We start from the raw sequence: 9,062 nt of genomic DNA, 5'->3' as shown, positions 1-9,062 counted from the left end.
GTAAAGCAGGATGTCGCCAAAGCAAGCAGTGTTGTGCACTGATATTAAATGAAATTCTCTGCTAATGGTTGAAACTGTAGACATGGGTGGCTGTGGCTCAGTGGTAGAGCGGTTGTCTGCAAATTGGAAGGTTGGGGGTTCAATCCCTGGCCCTGCAGTCCCATGTCAAAGTGTCCTTGGGCAGGACACTGAACCCCAAGTTGCCCCTGATGCTGGGCATTGGAGTGTGAATGTGTGTGAGTGTTTATCTGATGAACAGGTGGCACCTTGTACCACAGTTTATGAATTTGTGTGAACAGTGAATGTATGATGTAAAGGCGCTTTGAGTAGTTGTTAAGACTAGAAAAGTGCTATATAAATACAGCACATTTATATTTATACAGTCCATTCAAGGCAGAGAAATGCAGGACTGTTTATGACAAATTTTAGCGAAAAATTACCTACCTTGTGCAGGTATTATTTTTAATTGTGTTATAATGTTAGGTTTCTTTACGTATTTTTGTATTTTTCTGTACAGCAATTTGGTCAACTTTGGTTGTTTTAAAGTACTTAACAAATAAAGTTGGATTGGATTGGATTGCAGGTTTTTTTAAAGCTCCAGTGGCGCTAATCGGTCAGCGTGCAGTACTCACAAGACAGTCTGCAGCACAGGGATGCTGAGGTTGGGAATTGAACCTTACTTGCAGCATATTGGTACCGTGACCTGTGTGTTTACAACATCTGTCCTGCTCCTCAGATCCAATATGACACATGTAGGGTTGTGCATACATTCATATAAACGTGCCTATCATGTTTAACACACAAAACATAGTGGGCCTAATACTTTAATTAAAAAAATAAACAAAGGAAGTCATTCCTGGAGGAATTTCTCAATATTGTTGTGTGAGCGTGTGTGTTGTCCCAGCAGGTTGTTGAACAGTACATACAAGGTTTTCTCCTGACAGCGGCGAAATGTAACCTTAGTTGAACAGTCTAGTCATGGGAGAGTGAAGATAAGCAATTATACAGTTTGGGAGGGGAGCCTCCCATTGACGTGTGAACAGAAGGACCCAACAGGCAGAAGACGAAAGGGCTCAAAGGAGGAACAACTTCCCAAACCAGTGCCTGAAGAAGGTTCGGATCCAACACCATGGGGACCACAATAGGACCGGTTCTACACTAGCTCCAAGATGTGGCAACTGTGACTGTCCTCAGAATCCGGCGGAATCTATTTCAGGCTGCCATCCTGTTCAGTGTCCTGGTTCTGCTGCTTTTGGTGTCCTTCTTTCTCTATGGAAGCTTCTATTACTCGTACATGCCCACTGTGAGCTTCTCCAACCCTGTGCACTTCTACTACACCTCTGATTGTGGTGCTTCAGAGTCAGCACTCTGTTCATTCCCCACGGCAAACATCTCTTTCATGAAGAACGAGAGGGACCTAGTGATGTCTTACGGTCAGCCTTATCAAAGTGTCTTTGGAGTTAGAGATGCCCGAGTCTCCAGTGAATGAACGCCTAGGTATGTTCATGGTCAAGATGTCTTGTTACACCAAGGGTGGAAAGATTGTGTCATCAGTTGGTCGATCTACAACTTTGCATTACCGCTCCAGCATTCTGCACAGCCTGAGAACTTTACTGTTCTCTCCTTTCTTTCTGACTGGGATGGCTGAGCAAAAGCAGCTCATAGAGGTTGAGCTCTTCTCAGACTACAAGACAAATGCTTATCAACCCCTTGTTGGTATAGTCATTCAGATCCAGTCCAAACGAGTGCAGATCTACTCATCTCAACTCCGTATCAAAGCTTTCTTCACTGGTATAAGTTATGTTCTGTACAACTTCCCCTTGACATCTGCAGGGATCGCCATAGCCACCAACTTTGCCTTCCTCAGTGTCATTGTGCTGTTCAGCTACCTGCAGTTCATATGGGGGGGGATCCGGCCTCCACATCCAGTCAGAGTCAGAGTTATGATGGGAGACGATACCTGCATCCAACAGAGGAGAGTGGAGGCTCGGATATGCACAGGGAAAGAAAACTGGCGGAAGGAACTTGGTGCTCCAGAGGCTGGATCTGGGACTGATACATCTGGTTTCCAGGGAAATGTCACGGGGACGGAGCCATCAAAGAAGCCCTCAGAAATCCCAGATGCCTCTGGGGCTGATGTGCCAGATCCTAAAGAGAAAGGGTCTCATGACTGCTCTCATGAGGAGAAAGACGGCTCAGACATGGTGGATGGAGGCCAGCTGCCCCACCAGGGTGAGACATTACTCCGACAGAGATCTGGACCAAGGAGGAGCCTGGGAACCACGCCGCTGCACACAGTTAAAGCACCAGTAGTTTAATATGATGTGGCAGACATTGATTGACTCTAGCAAACCCACTGTTTGAGTCAACCTAATACAGACGCATGTGAATATTAATAATAATTAATAATATTAATAATATTAATAATATTAATAATAATTAATAATAATACCTGTTTTAGCTAACACTTATTGTATTTTGTCAAAAACAGTTTACCTCATTGTAACTTTGACCTTTCTTATTTCAGTCTGCTTATTGTCTACAGTCTTATGTTTTGATGCCTATAGCAACCGTACTGCCTAGCGGAGTTTGGCATTACCATCAGTTTTAAAACTTTTAAAGTCAGTAAGTTGAACCTGCCCATGTTTTTTGCTTCAATGCCTCTAAGGTGGCATTTTCTTCACAACATGGCCAGCCTTCAACAGCTGGTGCACTCACCCTGACCCTGGGCATTTTTCAGAGCGGATGTTTGGCTTGTCATCTGGGAAAAACGTGTTATTAATAGCACTGAGGATGCCTCTGTTGTATTTAAGTATCCCAGTTAAAGGGACAGTGAGCCAGCGAGCACGATACCAGGAGGCTGAAATCAAAGCAGCTAAATGAATTCAGCCGTCACTGATGTGTGTTTACACCTGGGCTTTTCCTACGGTGGCAGGTCAATGTGTCTTCTGGGAAAAAGGTCTATCCTCCCATGATTACACAAGCAGACAGTGACTCTCTTGATTAACTGTTCAAACATCAGAAGACATGATTTTGGTATTTGATGTATTTGCCACAAACTTGAATGTAAATTTAAAAGTGGATTATGGATTTCCAAGAACGTTTCACACCCTTTTAGAGGAAACACTCAAACAAGCCTTGTGATTCTTTTTACAGAGGCTACCAGAGCAATTAGATTTGGAAAATGTGCCCAAAAACGAATCTAGCCTGAGGGACATAAGGAATATGTTGCATTCATTATTCCTTTTCATCTTGCAAATAATGACATTCTTTCCCAGTTTAATGGCTGATTTACAAGCCATGGCATATTAACTTAAAGCTTCAACGCTTTTACAAATTTGGTGTTCATTCCATCAGCTTCATCATTACTTTGTATTCATTGTCTGTTACGGTGCAGTTTAAACACAGCAATTTAATTTTGGAAATATTTTATTCATTGTGATTTTATAATAACAAAACACCAAGACATTTTTCGACGGTTCTGTTAAGTAAAATGTCTGTTTGAATTTAACATTATTGAAGTTTATACAAAAGAAACGTGAGATAGGGTTTTGAAATACTGGTGTAAAAGCTAATGGGTGATGGAGGAATCTTTGATGTATTTAACCTACACTTTACGGGAGCTTAGGGTTTCAGGAACTTTATGTAGAGTAATGCAAGTTGTATTGATGTAGGATTCTGTAGAAGAGATATTGAATGTGATGTACTCATGATGTGTCATCTTGGATTCTGTTATTGAAAATATCCCGGATGCCCCTGAAGTTATATTAGTAGCCTAGGTGTTGAAAAATTAAATAAACATACAGTAGTGCTAAAAGAAAATTGAAATCTGTGGTGTTTGTCCTACAGCGCCTTCACCTGGAGGAGAGGAGCAATAACCATCAATCCCAGCAGGCAATGCGGCACCACAGATACAGTAAACTAACAGGGTTTCTTTCACTCACTCAGTCAACTCACTCAGTTTTCACACAAGATATGTTGATGTGCAAATAATCAATTACTGACGGCTATTAACTGTATCATTTTCACCAATTGTATTTGTAATTTAAAATGTGATTGTTAAAGCAACTTACTAACATTCATATCTGCATACCTGATGGCTGATTTTAAAATTAGACACTCATGAGCCTTTTTACTTATTTCGACATTCTCATAAGCCCACACGCTTTTATCCCAGGCCTATCAAGTCAACAGGAAGTCATTCCTGGGAGAATTTCTCTTCTCCATCAAGTTGACTGAGTGAGTGAAAGAAACCCTTTTTTTATATGTTATTTTATTAACGAAGAACAGTAACAAAGCCACTAAGTATAATTACAAAGTCAAAGCCTGAGGTGCATAAACAGAGAAACATAGATATATAAATCAAAATAAATTAAAGTAGTAGTGCCAACAAAGTCAAATGTATCACCGATACACGAAAAACGTATGAAACACAATTCCAGTCTTAATTGCCTTCTTGTTCTTAATGCCTCTCATGGTGTTGCTGTATTGTTGCAGTGCTTGAAAGAAGTGTTCAAAACATGGTTTGAAATCCGCCCATTTTTTCTTGTGGATGTGGAATTTTCCCAAAATCAAGATTAATTGAATCAAATAAAAAACATCTCTATCCTTCTCACTGTCTTCAAAGCCCAGTGTTCCGTCTGATAAAATGTTGAACATCAATCCAAAATATTTTAGTATACATACAATGAAAGATCAAATGACAGATTGTTTCTTCTTCTAGTTCACAGAAAGTACAAGAATTTTCAATATCAAGTTTGAATCTTTTTAGTGTCCCTTTTGCTGGATATATTTAATGCAGAATTTTAAAAGAAACCTCTTTTACTTTATTATTAAGACAAAATTTGTCTCCAATTAACCAGATCTTCTGCCAGTTTTCCATATAATGAAGCCCAAAAGAATCTTCCTGAGGGCAGAGTTACCTCTTGTGCACAATTCCTGATGTATTTATTTAAACATTCTTGGTAATGTCAATTACTCCAAGAATTTACCACTACTGAGTGGATTGATCCCTGTTATTACGGACCCTCTAAGAAGTTGCGGTACACAGCTCGGCACAGCGTCCACAACTATTGCATATTCTCTTTCGGCGTGACTGCTAACTGGAATTTTGAGAGAAACTCATTATACTTTAGTAACTGCTCGTCAGCATTAAGGAGTTGTTTTACCAAGATGATACCATTTTCAACCCATCTTCCATAAAACAGAGATTTGTTTTTGAATTGAATATCCTTGTTATTCCAAATCTAGTAATTGGTTGGTGTGAAAGTATGCTTGTTAATTAATTTCCAGGCCAGCAGAGCTTGTTTGTGAAAAGTTGACAACTTCACAGGTGATCTATCAATTTTATAATCACAAGTTAACAGAAATTTGAGACCACCAACTAAACCAAATACATATCTAGGGAAAGTATTCCAAATACAATCCGTTTCTTCAATCAAATGAGTTAACCATTTCACCTTGAAATTATCATTTAAGGTTTCAAAACTTTAAACTTCTTAACCACCATGTCTTCTAATGTTGCAAATGATGTCTTTTCTTAAATAATGGCATCTGTTCCTCCAAATAAAGTTGAATAAGATTGTATCTAATTTTTTGGACATTTCGGAAGGGACATTCAATGATAATGATACATAGACAGATCTGGATATTTCTTCAGCTTTAGATAACAAAACTCCACCATTCAACGACAGATCTCTCATCAACCATGTATTGAATTTTTTCCCTATTTGTTCAGTTATAGGACTGAAGTTTAGGTTATTGCGACGTTTTTCATTCTTATCAATGATAACACCCAGGTATGTAATCGCATGTTTCACAGGGATTCCTTCTACTTCGGATAGGTCACACTCCTTAAGTGGTAGTAAAACAGATTTACTCAAATTCATTCTTAAACCTGATACATCAGAGAATTCCTTAATACAACTAATTGCTTTTGACACTTCATGTCTACCAGCTAGAAAAATTGTTGTATCATCCGCTAGTTGGGATAGTTTAAATTCTCTTCCTGAGGAAATTATACCTTAGAAACTATCTTTTTTAATATGTACAGCCATAATTTGTGTACAAGGAAGAATAAGAATGGGCTAAGCGGACAACCTTGTTGCATGCTGCGACCAGTATCAAATAGCCCTTATGTAGCGTTTTGACATCTGTCAAAAATTGGTTACCAAATCCAAGAAACTCAATAACTTTAAACATCAATCGGTAAATAATGGTATCAAATGCCTTGTAAAAATTTAAAAACAAGATAAAGCTGTTGTCCAATATATATTCAACATATTCTATCATATCCGATACTAATCATATGTTATTACAAATATTTCTCCCTGGCATAAATCCTGATTGTTCTTCATCAATAATATCATCCAATCCTGATTTAAATCTTTTAGCAAAGACCAATGCGAATATCTTAGCATCATTATTTAACAAACTAATTGGTCCCCAATTCTCAATACTCAGTTTATCTGTTTTTGGTTTAGGAATCAATTTAATAAGCCCTTGTCGAAGAGTTGGAGGCAGTTCCCCTTTTCCTATGGCTTCTCCAAACATTGACACTAGAAAAGGTGCTAATGACTTATTAAATACTTGATAAATTCAAATACAGACCATCATTCCCAGGAGCTTTGTTTTCTTTAAGACAGTCAATGCATTTTTGTACCTCTGTTAAACTAATTTTCTGGTCGCAAATTGATTTAAAACTGTCATCCACGCATTTCATGTTCCTTCCCATATCTTCCAGAAACCTATCCATATCTCTTTCATTTTCACATTTGGCTGCATACAACTTGTGATAGAAATCAGCGACATATTTTGAAATACCCTTAACATCTTTACATATCAGATTATTAATTCTAAGTTTACACAGAGAAGACAACTCAAAGTTTCTCTTTTCCAAATTGAAAAAGTATTTAGAGCATTTTTCACCTTGTTCAAGCCACTTCCTCCTAGACCTTATAAAGTCAGCCCTGGCCTTCTCCTCGGACATTTTGTCCAGCTCCATTTGTAAAGATGATAGCTTAATTACTTCTTCTCCGGGTAAACTTATTTTCTCTGATAATGTTATCAGTTTCGTAATTATTTGAGACTCTCTTTCTTTATTTGCTTTAGCAATTTGTTTCCCAAAAGATAACGCAGAATTTCATATTTCATATTTCATTAATTCCCGACAATTTCCAAAATTATTGAGTAATTTTGCTTGAGTTCAATATCTATCAATTATTGTTTGGATTTCTTTTTTAAATTCTTTATTTTTGCAAAAAGTAATTTATTTAATTTCCAGTAATCTTTGTTAAGGTTGTGTCTACCCATCCCAATATTGATATTAATTGTTACAGCCTTATGATCTGTAAAAACTGTGTGTTCTATCAACACTGACTCCACCTTATTCTCCAAGTCTGATGAGACCAACCAGAATTCTGTACGGGACTGTTGAGATCTATCCTTATTATTCCAAGTATATATTTTTGGGTTTGGGTGTTTATGTTGCCAGATATCAATTAGGTCCAATCGACTTTATATATTTCCTAATTCATTAGTTGCTCTGTCTTTGGGTGGCCATCTATCCATACTTTCATCCATTACTGTATTAGTCTCCTCCCCATAAACTCTAGCTGAAGGGAATACCATTAAGAGATCATTCATTTTACATTCTACTATTGAAAAAATAGCTGTATTAGATATTAACCAAAACAAACAGAGATTGGTCAATGTCTACAAGAAGAATTATCCACCTACCATCTTCATCTGTTAGGTACTTGATGACATGACCCTTGAACTTTCCCTGCAGTATAGCGACCCCTGCTGACCTATTACTGCCAAATGAAAACCACACATCTCTTCCCCATTGACTCCTCCAAAATGACGCATTTGCTTCTGAAATAAAAATCGGCACCTTTACTCTTGCAATATAAGAATAAACATTTTCTCTTCAATTGATTCCTAATACCCCTGGCATTGACAGATAAAACAGAAACCGACATTTGAGAGCACAAACAAAAAAAGAACTAGGCCTACTGTTTCTAGACTAAAACTTTAAACTTTTTTGGTTAATCGCAGAAATGCACAAGTGCATACAGTAACGGAGTCTAAAAAGACTGGGTCCCGCTGTATTACTCAGGCTGGACTACAGCGTCTATTCACAGGCGCGATCCCACTACTGAGCGGCACGGGGGCTTTGTCCTGCTCCGTCTCCGACCTGGGCCGGTGCACCCCTCCTTAGACCACCTGGTGGTCCCGGGCTCCCCCAGGAGCACCATATGGATACCGAACTTAGTGCGGAAACCCGATCGGCATAGCCCACTGCAGCACAGAGCTCCTGAGCTCAAACGATCCGCCAGCCTCAGCCTCCAAGTAGCATGGATTACAGGCGCGCGCCACCGCACCCGGCGGGAGATCGCTTTATTCATAGAGGCTTTGGCTTTTACAGACGTGACGTCATCAAGGAGCGTGCTCCAGTGGCACCTGGCGACGAGAATAAATATTGAATTTAAATATCGAAATGCTGATTCGTTTGGAAAACAGACGGATCTCACAATAAGATCTTATTGTGACATACACACAATTGTGCATGTATGTTGTTGTCTTGTGGACTTGAAGGTCAGTGGCTGAAGTGCTAACGAGAGGACTGGGCCCTGGCCGGTCCTCCCAGTCTATTTCACCCCGCTTGCCCCGAGGCCAGTCTGCAGCAGCATACCTAGCTCCATCATGATTTCATTCTGTGTTTAGTTATTTCCTTTGTTAGCTGCTGACACGCACCACACATTGTTCAGTTCATCCACACACTCTCAAATATCACTGATCGTGGTAACCACACCTCATCTGTAAGGCATTTTGTATCTGTGTTTTGAAAATTGCTACATAAGTTAAGTTTTGCGAGTTTTAAAGGGAGATTCAAACAAGTAAATGTGCAGTTTAAATAAAAACTGCCACTTTCATTTCATACTGCTACTTTGAATAAGTACTGGTACACGTGCTTTGTTGGGGGTGAAAGATATATCAACGCAATATCGTTACACAGCACATTGTTATAAAAGTGAGTATGACCTATTCTGGGGGTTCTA

The 9,062-nt window shown here is 39.0% G+C and overlaps 1 pseudogene; it reads left to right on the top strand.

Moving 5' to 3' along the window:
* The first annotated feature begins 1,114 nt into the window (after positions 1-1,114).
* LOC117960963 lies at positions 1,115-2,389 on the top strand (annotated as a pseudogene).
* The last annotated feature ends 6,673 nt before the right edge of the window (positions 2,390-9,062 follow it).

The sequence above is a fragment of the Etheostoma cragini genome, chromosome 17 (genome assembly GCF_013103735.1).
Source record: "Etheostoma cragini isolate CJK2018 chromosome 17, CSU_Ecrag_1.0, whole genome shotgun sequence".
In the NCBI taxonomy this organism is placed as follows: domain Eukaryota; kingdom Metazoa; phylum Chordata; class Actinopteri; order Perciformes; family Percidae; genus Etheostoma; species Etheostoma cragini.
This window is presented reverse-complemented; position numbering and strand designations above follow the sequence as displayed.